The sequence below is a fragment of the Pinus tabuliformis genome, chromosome 8 (genome assembly GCF_031772625.1).
Source record: "Pinus tabuliformis cultivar Carrire ecotype Pingquan chromosome 8, CPIR1, whole genome shotgun sequence".
Lineage (NCBI taxonomy): Eukaryota > Viridiplantae > Streptophyta > Pinopsida > Pinales > Pinaceae > Pinus > Pinus tabuliformis.
Window position 1 is genome coordinate 728130338 of NC_142294.1, and position 13294 is coordinate 728143631.

At 35.9% G+C, this 13294-nt stretch overlaps 1 protein-coding gene across 1 annotated transcript in view; it reads left to right on the plus strand.

Annotated features, from left to right (window-relative positions):
• The window catches only part of LOC149237649 (uncharacterized), a 175553-nt gene that overhangs the window by 95900 nt on the left and 66359 nt on the right, over positions 1 to 13294 (plus strand). The gene's annotated exons all lie outside the window — the stretch shown is intronic.

Genomic DNA, 13294 nt, shown 5'->3' on the forward strand with positions numbered 1-13294 from the left:
GGAGATCACCTTGATTCTTTGATGATGATGATAATGCCTCTTCTTGCTTCCCTTGGATGTAGAGACTTCAAGATGCTTCAATGTGTAGTCCTTCTTTGAGTGGAGGTAGGGTCCTTGAGATATTCTTTGCTTTGAGATGAAGATTGTAAACTTTCTAGGAATGCTTCAATTGAATAACCCTTCTTTGAATGAGCTAGGGTTTTGAGGTCTTCTTTGATGTTCTTAATTACTTTCTTCAAGATGATGTGAGGGCTAGACCTTCTTGATGATTGATGCTTTTGATGTTTCCCGAATGATCTCTTGTGCTTCGGCCCTCAAGTATCCTTCTTTAAGCTGCCTTTTCTTGATGTAGTCACCTTAGCTTCGATTCCATGTTGAGAAATCAAGGGAAGCTAGATTGGGTGATTTCTCTTACTTTGATAATTGCTTGTAATGCCTTTTTATTTATCTTGATTAGATTCTTTTTCTCCTTGATTATTATTATGTTCTATTAATCAAACAACAATAGGACACATGATGTAGGGGATCATCCAGGGCCAAAACCTCTCCACTTGAGAGGAAAACCCACAAGAATTGTTCTTCTTATAGAATCTTCAATTGAAAAATTCCAAGACCTTTGATCCTTGACCAAGACCCTCCAAGACCAAGTCAAATCTAAGCTTTTCCTTCGAGCAAGTCCTGCAATTTTATCCTTCAGCAAATTTTCCTGCCTAGTAGATTCTTCTGCAATTACGACCTGTCTAGTAGATTCTTCTACCACTTCAACCCCTCCAGCAAATTCTTCTGTAACTTCGCTCTTCCAACAAATTCTTCTACAGAAACCCTAAGTGACACATGTGAGAGAATAATGGAGACCTTGTCCTTCTTTTCTTCTTCGCTAGAGATGAGACCTTCTTCTTATCAACTCGGCTTGCAAGATGGATTTCCTTTGACCAAAAACTCGACCTTCTTGAAGTGACTGCAACTTGGTTTCTACTGCTGCAAGATGATGCCCTAACCTTCGCACGTGTGGAGGATTATAACCCAAAACTAAATAAGAAAACTCACTTTTCTTGTCTTCTTCTAGTCTTCCTCTTCCTCACACTTCTTGCTTTTCCTTGTATGAATTGGTGAGTGAATTTTTGTCCCTTCCAAGTGAGGTCAATGTCTCCTTTATACATGTCTTCCTCTTGGTCGAATTGCACCAAATTTTGATTCAAATAATTTTTTTTTACAATATGTAACATGCCCAAATGAGTCCTCAATACATGCCAGTGACTCAATTGACTTTATGATAAACCTAGAAGCACTTAATGGGTGGTTGACCTAAAAATAAATTTCTCTTGAACATGAAACCCATGTCTCAAGAACAACAATAAATTTATTTTCCTCTTTACATTAAATACATTAAATCATGATTACATATGTCATTATAAACACTGAACCTAGTTACATATTTCAACAACTGTCTCCCTACAACAAGCTATGGGGGTAGTCCCTATGAAATGTGAAGATGGAATTCATTGACAACCAACAAATCTGGGAGACACAATTGAAGGGCTTAGCAACTTGGTTAATTTTAGCAAGTTAGAGATTAGATTGGATTTGACTTGAAAGACCAGTGCCTTAAATGGAGTCAATTACTTGCTTTAAGACATATTATTTACCAAGTTATTGGATGAACAGTTGTTGCTTATGGGATGCTTCACTATCCTATATGAAATGCAAATCCTACAATCTAAGTGAGATGCAAAATTCTGGTTTATTTCAGTTAGATGCCTACTCTAAATGTGTCCTTCCTCTTAATTGTTTTGAAGTTAGTATATAGAATAGGTTATGAGAGAGAAGCCAAGGGGAAGCAAACAAAGGCTTGGTTAACGGTACCTCCCCTTAGGTTTTAACCACCCGATGCCTCCGACACTGCAAACATCGTGGCTTTGGCGACTGCAAGGTCATCTTGTCAACCACTAAAGAGGTGCTAAACTCCTAAAGCTAGATGAGAAAGGTGGGCCTATGTGTCTATTGACTAAGCCTATGCTTGGTAATAATTAAAGAGGTGCTAAACTCCTAAAGCTAGATGAGAAAGGTGGGCCTATGTGTCTATTGACTAAGCCTATGCTTGGTAATAAATTAATTAATCCAAGAGACTTATCCTAAGATGCAAGTGCAAGGTATGAGTACCCTTGAGGTGAGATTATCAAAATTTCTTAAGTACTTAGTTATGGTGATCTTTAATTATGAACAATAAGGTACTTAAACAAATAAGTGAATAATAATCTCAACCACAAGAAGAAGTGCTCAAAACTTAACGGTGCCAGAAAATGTTGCCAATGATATCAATAAACAATTACTCGAGATAAATAATGCAAGATCAATGCTTCACCAATATGCCAGTTAGATAGATGACTTATCACAACTAAGATTTAAGATAACATCCACAAGAGATATCCAATGTATCTACTTATCTAATGACGATAATGGCACTAAGAATTTTAGAGCATTTATCCACAATGTCACTTAGAGCAATTAGCCAATCATATTAAACACTCACCAATTTGATTAGGGCACTTGTGTGTGTTAATGCAAGAGTGAAAATAGATGCCAATGATGTAGAAAATAAATATGGAGCAGCCAATGAACCTATGATTGCAGCAATAAGAAAATCACCAAATTACTCAATTAAGCACTTATCCAAGATCCACAAGATGTAAGAAACAAGAGACAAATGAGATTAGATAACTTTTAACACTTTTTTCCACCACTGTAATTTTTATATCAGACTTTATGCAGTAAATTTCAGACCTTGAAAATATTGTTACAACCTTCAAAAAATTGATCAAACATGCATAGAGATATAAGCCCAATGAGTGCAAGTGACAATACAATAACAAAATATGATTACAAATAAGTTAGTATGCCACTTTTATGAAATTTAATCACTGCTGTAGGTATTTTATGTGCATGTATCAAACAGATCAAATCTGAAGCTTACCCAACAGTCCACAAAAACCCACTTCTATGCACTCAAATTCAACTTTAGATTAATTATAAATTGCCTTAGGTGATCAATTAGTAAATTTAGGCTTATTTAGAGTATGTTTAGGCCCTGAATATGCTGCTGTCATAAAATACTTCAGAATTCAAGTTTAGGACAGTGATGAAACAAGAGGGTTAGAGAGCAAACCAAGAGGCCTTGAGGCCTTGTAGATGGATAATGAAGTTTCCAATGGACTTGACTACTTGCAATCACCAAGTTAGCTCTAATATTGTTGCAAAATCACAATGTTAGCATGCTAAAATCATACAAAAATCAGAAATGACTGAATACAAGACTAGGGCAAGGCTAGAAGGCTAGAAAACCCCAAGACTAGGGCTAGAAGGGTCAACAAAGGGCTGGAAATGGAAAACAAGGGCGAAAAAATGCCAAGGGGGAACATGACAAAGGGAAATAAGCCCCTTAGGGCTGACGTCAAGCCCTTAAAGGTTGACGCTGGGCAAGGAAAGGCCCTAGAGGGCCTGCGGGTAGGGTTTCAAGGGGCCGAAGGCTCCTAAGGGTAGCCTAAGCCCACGACTAGGTTGGAAAGAGGGGGTTGAGGCCTCTAAAAGGCTAGATGGCTCCCCTAAAGGGAGGCCGAGGCTCCAAGAAGGCTGCGACTAGGGTTTACAAGGCCAAAATGGCCAGCGACTCACCCAAATGAGGAGAAAAGGTTGACACAGAGGGAAAAGAAGGCACGGCTAGGCTGGAGAAGGTGACAGCTAGGCCCTGGAGGCCTCAAAAATTTTTAGGACCCCTGCAAATGCCAAAATTCACCACAAATCACTGTGAAAATGCTAGACGTTGAGCCAGAGGATGAATGGAGGCTAGATCTTGCCTTCTATAGGCTGACTTTATCTTATGGGTGTTTTAGACCTTTCTAAAAATCAAAATAATATTTTCTTTCCTATTACATGTCCCCAATTGGGTCTTTTACTTCATAACTTAGACTTTGATTCAAGACACAAACCCTAGAGCACTCAATGGGTGCTTTGAACTAGGACCAAATACATTGAGCATGAAACCCATGCTTTAATAGTAGTTTTTCTTTTACAAATACATTTTTCTTTTTCTTTCTTTTGACAAGTACAATAATAATATGAGCAAAATACAATTATGAAAACCGATACTAGTTACATTCTTCAACAATGCTAAGCATAGAACACTAGAAAATTAACAGAGAGCCTTTGGGGTTGAGGGAACTCTAGACAATAGGATGGGGTGTGATCCTTAACTCTTTAGATATGTGTATCTCGCCTCTTGTAACTATAGGGCATGTGTGTGATCTTTGTCATTTATGACAAGTGGGTATTTCCCCCTACCATAAAGTTTGGGACTTGAGAGAGTATACCCCAGTATGTTTCCTACCCACAGGTTAGGCTTGTCGGAATTGCCACCCATCTAGCCAATGGGTGAGGGACTTTGGTGTGTGTGTAATCCTTACCATTTATGGTAAGTGTGTATCTCCCCCAAGCCGGTGGATGCAAGTGTTCTACCACTTGACTCTTGAGGGTAAAGGTGGGAAGGATCAATAGAAAATAGGATATAGTGTGATCCTTACCTCTCATTGAATGTTGTATCTCGCCTATTGTCCTTGGATATAGGGTAGAAGTTGGAGGTCCCCTATGATGATTCTTCTTCTTTAGATTTGAGAGTGTTCAACAAATGAGCAGAGATGAGCAAGGATGAGCAGAGACGAGATATGGCATGATACAACGATGATGATGGCAGGACATTTGAGATGAGATTCATGATGCAGTTGGTAATTCCTCCCTAGTTGAGGAGTGTTGAAATTTGGCATCTCAGGGAGAAATTCCCTCCATTGGGAAGCCTTTCTCATCCATAGAAAACCCTTCTAGCCCATAGAAAATTTTAGGGGCGAATGTTCGCCTTTTGGCGAAATTAAGGGGTTCTAAATTTTTAGTGGGCGAATATTTTGTATCATAGTACATTTTTACAAATCACCTCAAATAGCCCACCTTATTTTAAGCGAGAGGGTAAAAAAGGTAAATTTAGCCCTTGAAATTAGGAGTTAAAACCTTCCATTCGCCCATTTTCAAGAATAGATTTTATTTAAGTGAATCCATTCGCCCATTTTCAAGAATAGGTTTTATTTAAGTGAATCCTATGGGCCAAATACCATATTTATAAAAGAGGTATAGTAAATTAATAAAAATATAAGTAAATCAGAGATATGGTAAATAAATAAAACATTTTTTATATTTACTCCATAAGTCACCTTATATACATGCAAGGGTGTAAACAAATAAAAATATATAAGTAAAGTGGAGGTATGGTAAATAAATAAAACGTCTTTTTATACATACTCAAAATGTATGGTAAATAAATAAAAATATAAATAAACTAGACATATGGTAAATAAATAAAACCTCTTTTTATATTTAGTCCATAACCCTCATTCTATTTATGAAGGCTAAGAAAGAGGTTTTATTTAAGTGAATCCTATGGGCCAAATACCATATTTGTAAAAGAGGTATGGTAAATTAACAAAAATATAAATAAGCGAGAGGTATGGTAAACAAATAAAACATTTTTTATATTTATTTCATAAGTCACCTTATATTTATGAACACTCAAAAAATGTGTTATATTTAGGTGAAACCTATGGGAAAAATACTATGGGACAAATACCATGGACTAGATTGTTATTAATAACATACAAAAAAACATTATTAACCCTAATATTAGTATTAATAAAAATAAAAATAGCACATGGTATTGACCCATGGTATTCACCAAAATGGCACATGGTATTGACCCATGGTATTCACCTGGAATGTAGCCTATTTAAATGGGGGAATTAAACCAACATAGATCCATCTTTACTCTAGATCTACTAACTCCCGAGAGGTATCAAATATCGTGATATGAAAACTAGGATAGAGTGAAAAATATTTGATCCCTCTCAGAGTGGATCAAGAGTAAAAATGGATGTTGTAATTTAATGTATGTTAAACATTTTAGCTTGGTTAAAACAAAAAATAAAATAAAAATCAACTATTAATTTTATTATTTTTTATAAATTACTAATAGTAATTTTTAAGCTCCAGGTTTATGATAACTCATGGTATTGACCCATGGTAATACCAAGATCTTACAAGATTTTATAATTGAGTAAAATATTCGCCATGCCTAGTGAGAGATTCGCCAAAAAATTATATATACATATTATATTATTGATAAAATCGCCTTCCATTTTTCCTATATACCATGGAGATTCGCCCATTTATTATATATATAAATTTAGGGGGGGTTCTTAAAATTTTCCCTGTTCTAGCCCTTGGAAGAATTTAATTTGGTCAAGGAAATATATTATTCTTTAATGTGAAACCCACATGTGCACAAAAGTACAAGTCGGCCTCGACAAGGAAAAACCTTCGCATCAACCTTCGCTTCTCAAGAAAAGACAGATGGAGATCTATCTATCTATCGACCAAGCTTATGCTTGGAAGTAAATTTTATCTATGCAAAGTTAACTTATATGCAAATGCACCTTAAGATGAGATGAAGTTAGACTTGAGAATGGGAAAACACTTATGCCGCAAAGCCCTCAATTACCCAAATGAAATGCTTGCCGTTTTTTAGATGAAGGCTTGGAAAATAAACTCTTGAAGATACTATAGTTAAAACACCAACTTATTTCAAATCTTCTTGATACAATTTAGCTCAAAGAGAACAAAAACAACTTTGCAATTCGATATCAATGTCAACAGATGCTAAAAAAAAATACTCAGTTTATGAAACAAAGGACATGCATTTTATCACAATTCCATGACAGAGTACTTAATTAATTCTTAGGACAGCAGTAAGAAAAACTTTATGACAACAACAATATGACAATGAAAACAGTAAGCTATCAATGATATCTTTATGCCAAAAATTTACTGCCCACATGAATTATCAAAAATTTTTAGCCTGTTGTGATGTGATTTCTGGAATTGTATCAGATCTGATATAGTTATCACAGTGAACATTTAAAACATGAAATAATTCTAATGATGAATGACCAACTCAAGAAATTAATTCCTTAATGTATTAGACAACTTAGGAACTGATTTTAGGCTAACTCACATGAAATTTTTCCACTGTTATATTTTAGACTTCAGAAACATAATTATTCAGAGATAACAGTGACCCAAAATGTAGATTTAGGCCAAATTTTTGATACACATCAAACATAAATGACTTATTAATGTATTTAACAATTTTTTAGTTAATTTCAAACCACTTAGATGTGTTTTTCACCACTATTAGAAAGGTATGACTGTTTTCGCAAACAGTGAGGAAAAAATGGTTTAGATATCAAACCCTTAGGCCCTAGGCCTTGAAGATCACTTGCCCAAGTTGCCACAAAAATTTTCAATATCTGAAACACAAATTTTTACCAAATTTTATGCAAAAACCCACTAATGATTAGCTTCAGAAAATCAAATATTCAAATTAGAAATCGAGCAAGGGAATATAAGGCCAATGAGAGCTAACACTAGGCCCAATAGAATTAGCGTTGGGCTAGGAGAAGGCAAATCTGGGCTTAGGAGCCCCAAAACTTGAAACCCTTGTTCTGAAAAAAAATATTTTGCTTCAGATCTTCAGATCTATTGCAAAACCTTTAATGTCTGGCCTTGTAAAAAGATTTGGGATAAGATATTGCCCTCCAGGTACTAGATCTGTCTCAAAACCCCAGATCTGCTTACAAAATCTCAGATCTAAAGAATTACTTGGTTGATTTCTCAGATCTGTTCCTGCAAACAATCTTTGAGCTCAGATCTCGCCCTCCAGGGTTTAGATGTAGCTCAGATCTGAAGATTTACTTGGCTGATTTCTCAGATCTATTCCTGCAAACAATCTTTGAGCCCAGATCTTGCCCTCCAGGGTCTAGATCTATCTCAGATCTAAAGATTTACTTGACTGATTTCTCAAATCTATTCCTGCACAAGTGAAAAGAAAAAAACCCAATACCCAATATGTACAAAAATAGAGAAAATCCCAAAAACCCAAGTGTTAAAATTCAAAGTTATGTTACGAAATTTCAGATCTACACAAATAATTTACAGATCTATACAAATAATTTACAGATCTGTCACATCTGAGGAGTATGAGTCCAACTCAGCTCCCAGATTTGATAATCTAAAGCTCTTAATAGCCAGATCTATCAAAATTTCCACAAAATATTTAAAAGATTTTGAAATTTTAGAGAGGTATTAGCCCAAAAACACCGTGCAGAAAAAAAGATTATCGTTAGATAAATCTTGAGGCTTATATGAAGTAGGCTTTTCAAAAAATATGTGTTGAGAGTTGGCTGGTCCAACCGAGAACTATCCCCAAATGCTCAATGAGAACTTGAGAGATCTTTTGCAAACACTAGATCAACCATCAAATTGAATAGAGAAATAGAACAACAATAAAATTCTGAAGAAATAGAGATACTTGCTACTTCAATCAAAATTAAAAATGTTACCCTAGATCCAACAAACTGAATAAGATACATGTATTCAGATTATTCTAAGAGAGCTATTGATTGATAGTTTTCACATAATATTAAGCATAAATTAAGACAATGTTACCATAAATTTATGAAGAGGAACACTACAACACGTTGAAACCCCAAAGACTTTTGCATTAATTCAAAAAAGTATACAAGAGAGCTTAAGAGCTTAGTACACGATCCAGAGATCGGATGATCTCAACTGACAACTGACCTTCTATTTAAAGATAAATCTTCCAACTGCTAGTTCGAGTGATCCTTGTGAAAGGTTGATGATGATCAAAATTTCTTTTAATCTCATCCGTAGAAATTTTAATTATTGAAAAAATTTCGATTTTTGCAATTAAATGTATTTTAATGAATTTACAAACTAAATTTTTGAATTAATTTCCTCAAAATTTTGACTTTGACTTAACCCCAGGGACCAAAGGCCTAAAATTTAGCAAAATAATCAATTTACCTTAGTCCCTGGGCCTTTTAAAATTTGAATTTTAAGGACCCACGAATTTTGCCTTTGGAAAATTTAAATTTACCTAAGACCTATAATTAATTAAATTTATGGCTTAGGATTTTAATTAATTTTGGCCAAAAAATTTAATTAATTAATCTATGAGGGGATAAATTATTTTTCTAACCCTCAAGACACTTTACATCATGATTTTTACATTTTTTACATCTCAAGGGGAAAAACCCATTTACAAAAGACCCTCATAGAGTACCTAGTTCTGCGACACAAATATAATCTAGCAGATCAAACAATTTGTAATAAAATAACCTAACCAAATAGCTGGATTATTCCTAAATCACTTTTACATAGACTCGATCTAGAACACTAGGACTCCCCTGATATCTCAGTGACAAAATCCATTCCGCCTTTGGGGTAAGGCTGAAGGAAAACTCTGTCGACCATCCGAGAATGGATCGGTGAGACAAAAAACCTCCCAGAATGTATATCGTCGCCAGAAAAGTATGTTGACCTAGGTGATTACATACATGACACGGATCTACTAAGATTATTTACATTATACACATGCAGACTGGGTTTACATTATAAGATGATCCTCAGGTTGATGATGATAGCTGGATGGCAGGAACACATCGATCAGGTGCCATCCCTTTTGTGAAAAAGGGGGTGTATTGCTATGGGTCGTTGACACGTAGTGGTCAACAGGGCTCATCTTTCACTAGATATTGGTTGGTCAAAGGCTTGACTTTGACTCATTGTTGATGTAATGGAACATTGTATTTCTTCGCTGAACATTTGATGACAATCTAGTAGAAGAAGAATTTGGAAAGGGTTTTCCCTCTTGTGGGGTTCTTCAATGGTCTTTGACCAAATCTTGTGCCCCTATTGTTCTTGGCTGCCTTCTATTGTGCATTGGTTTACTGTTCTATCTACTATTTCTTATTGGAATTGCAATAAGTGATTGTGCTAAGCATATAACACTGGAAAACTAACACCCTCACATTTGAGAAACCCCTTGAGGGAATCTATAAATAGAAGAGGGTTGGAATCAACTTGGCATCAACGATTTGGATCAATTATATTTGTTTTCTTGAGCTGTGGCTTTGAGGGTTTAAGACCCCTTTTTCTCTACTAATTTCGGTGGTGAAAGATTCCACCCTAGTTAGTCGATCATTCTTCATTGATATTCTGTTATAATTTGTTTTGGCAAATCATGGACATGGGCATTGAATAGGGCTGTTTGGATGAGCAAAATTGGTGGCATTTCTAGCCAAATTTACTGCTTGTTGATTGGACGAATTGGGGTATTTTGAGGCAGCCACAAACATCCCCAATGCCATTGTTATGAATAAAATATATATAAAAATAATATAATTATATATAATAATGATTAATTAAGTAGTGATTAGTATAGAAGAGACATATTTTTAAGGGCATGACCATTCATGTAGGGGCACCTGCCTAGGTATATAAGTGGACCCTCATTTATAATAATCATATTTCATATCTTTTGTACATTCTTATATAAATACATTTGTCCTATGATGGATATTTATATAGTTTATACCTTCTGAGTATTCTGTTGCGTATATGAACTTTGTTCATAACATTGGTATCATAGCTGTTTGATTCTCTGGCCGCTCAACCACTGCACAAAGCCAGTTTGATTTGACCTTTATCCATCAACCTGTCGTCATTTGTTGTTGTTGTGATTCAAACGTTTCACTACACAAGTCTTGGAGATTCTCCATTTTGCTATCAGACCTTTGGCCATTTAAAAAAAGAATAAAAGAAGAAATGTTATATATATATATATAGAGAGAGAGAGAGAGTATCTAAAGAAAAAAAGAAAACAAATAAAAAAAGTTAAAAAAATTTAAAAAGAAAAGAAAAAAGATTATAAAGAAAAACGTTATATATAAAGAAATAAAATTAAAAAAAAGAGGTAGAAAAACAACATGTGGCTGTCAACCGCAGTACACAGCTGCAACCATAGTCTTGCAGTGTCGCTGACAGGCAACATGACTGTTGATTACTGGTGCCACTTTCACTAACCACAATAGTTGCTTTCTGACACTGATTGCAGTCCAAACACCACTGTTCAATTTGTACATTTCCATTCAGTATTCAACCGTACATTGTGAAAATTCCTAAATCTAACAAATCAGAAACTTCTACTGCAATTTCTGGTTTACTATCTCCTACTTGTTCTTTACATTAACAAGCTATTTAATTGCATAAATATCGAAGTAAACACAAATGCAGCCTTCATAGATACACAAATCATGCACTGAAGTAAACAAAAACAATAGCACAAGGGACACCGTTTTTTTTGGACAATCGTCCCTGGAAAAACCCAATGCGGGAAAACCAGTGCAGCGTATATCAGGGTTTTATTACTAAGCCGATTTCGTGAATACAACTACGGTGCCAAAAATGGCTCACCCAACAGAGAATGTCCTCTGTAGTAGTACCTCTATCCGGAGACAGAAATTCCGACAAATCAACAACCGGATGGTCAACCCACAATGACTTTGACTGTTCCTTGTGCTGGATAACGAAAGCTGCTCCAAGCACTGCTCTGGAACTGCGTCACCCTCCCCTGACTCATCTGCTCTTAGTCTGCCCCTCAAAATCTCCCCAACGCTGTCTTTGAAGCCTAGCGTCAGCCTCTACGACCCTCTGCACTGCCTGCATCAGTCTTTACTGCTTCTGCATCAGTCTCTATAGCTTATGCGTCAGCCTCTACAGTTTTTGCGTCAGCCTCTACGGCCTTCTACGGCCTTTTGCATCAGCCTCTACGGGCTTCTGCGTCCTCTGCGTCAGCTCCTACTGCCTTTGCGTCAACCCTTCCAGGGCCCGTGTTGTCTTTCCTGCACTGCGCTGCCTCTCTGTTATGTATTCTTCAGCCTCAGATGAAAATCCCTTGCTAAACTGCCCCTCGCTGGAATTGATCACTATAACACGATTCCCTCAGCAAACCTCGCCCCAGAAAATCGAATTCTTGATCTCTCTTGGTGTGTCTCCAATTGACCCTCAAGCCTCCTTTTATACTTTTCCTGTTGACACTTTAGCGACCAAGATTAAGTCCCTAATCAACGCTTAAGATTAGCACTGGCTTGATCCTCGTCACTTAGAACTTTCTAACCCATTTTATATTGATACACATTAATATTTTTATTTTCCTGAGTTTAGACTTAGGGACCCATTAAAAATATTAATTATTTTAATATCTTTTCATCTAAGTGGAATTTCTCCAAACGATTTTTGGGTCTTGGAGATGTCATGTGCCTTAGCCTGTCCACCAAATTTCATGCCCAGAGCACATCCAATGCTACCAAAAATCAACATACATAACTATCTGTACAAGAAAACAAAGAACCATACTGGCAGCAAATTAAAAAGATGGCCGTGCAAAAAAATAGTGGATGCAATTTTAATTATCGATAGTTTTATCTGTTGCCGTACCCGACCATACCAACCACTAACTCCAACAACTGATGAATTCTGTTTACCCTATAGTCATCAAAACAAGTTTTGATTGTTGCACAACAAATTTTGGGGCATAATCGCATCATTTCAAAGACTAAGTGCATTTTGTAGAAACACATAGTTGTGTTCGTACACACCATTTCCATGTGTCCATACAAATGTGCAGGTTAATCTCGTAATATTAAATTTAAAAGAGGGGGTTTAGTAAAATAGGGTTACAAGGAACTATTTGGCATAACATACTCAACTTTGAAACCATGCAAGAAATTAAATTGGTGGTACATCTATTAAAATCATAAGCGTATGCTATTTTCCATATAACAACGCCCATATTTCAAAGTCCCTCTTGTTGAAATTTGATGACTAAAAACTTTCCTGCAATCCCAACCTAGTTTTAATTTCACCTTATCACTCCCATTCAGTTAAATGCCCTTTCCTATAAACATACATTCAACATATAGAATTCTGGAAATGAAATTTTCAGATAAAAACACATGGGACTATCAACACATGCTAAAAATAAATATGGAGATAAACAGAGCAGCGGCACACATAAAAATACACACAGGTTTTTGGTCAACTTAGACCCAGGTAAAACCCCTTCAATCTTCTCTGGGGAAAACCCGTTAGAGAGCTCTTCAAATTTATTTATCTTTCAAGTTCAGGAAAAATACATTTGCAGACAAAACAAAACAACAAAATACAACTTATCTCTTCAGCCCAAAACTCCTTGAAAACCGTGCCCACTTTGCCTCGATTTCCCTGCCCACTTGACGCTGAAAATATGCACTGTATGGATACAGATTGTACAGACTAT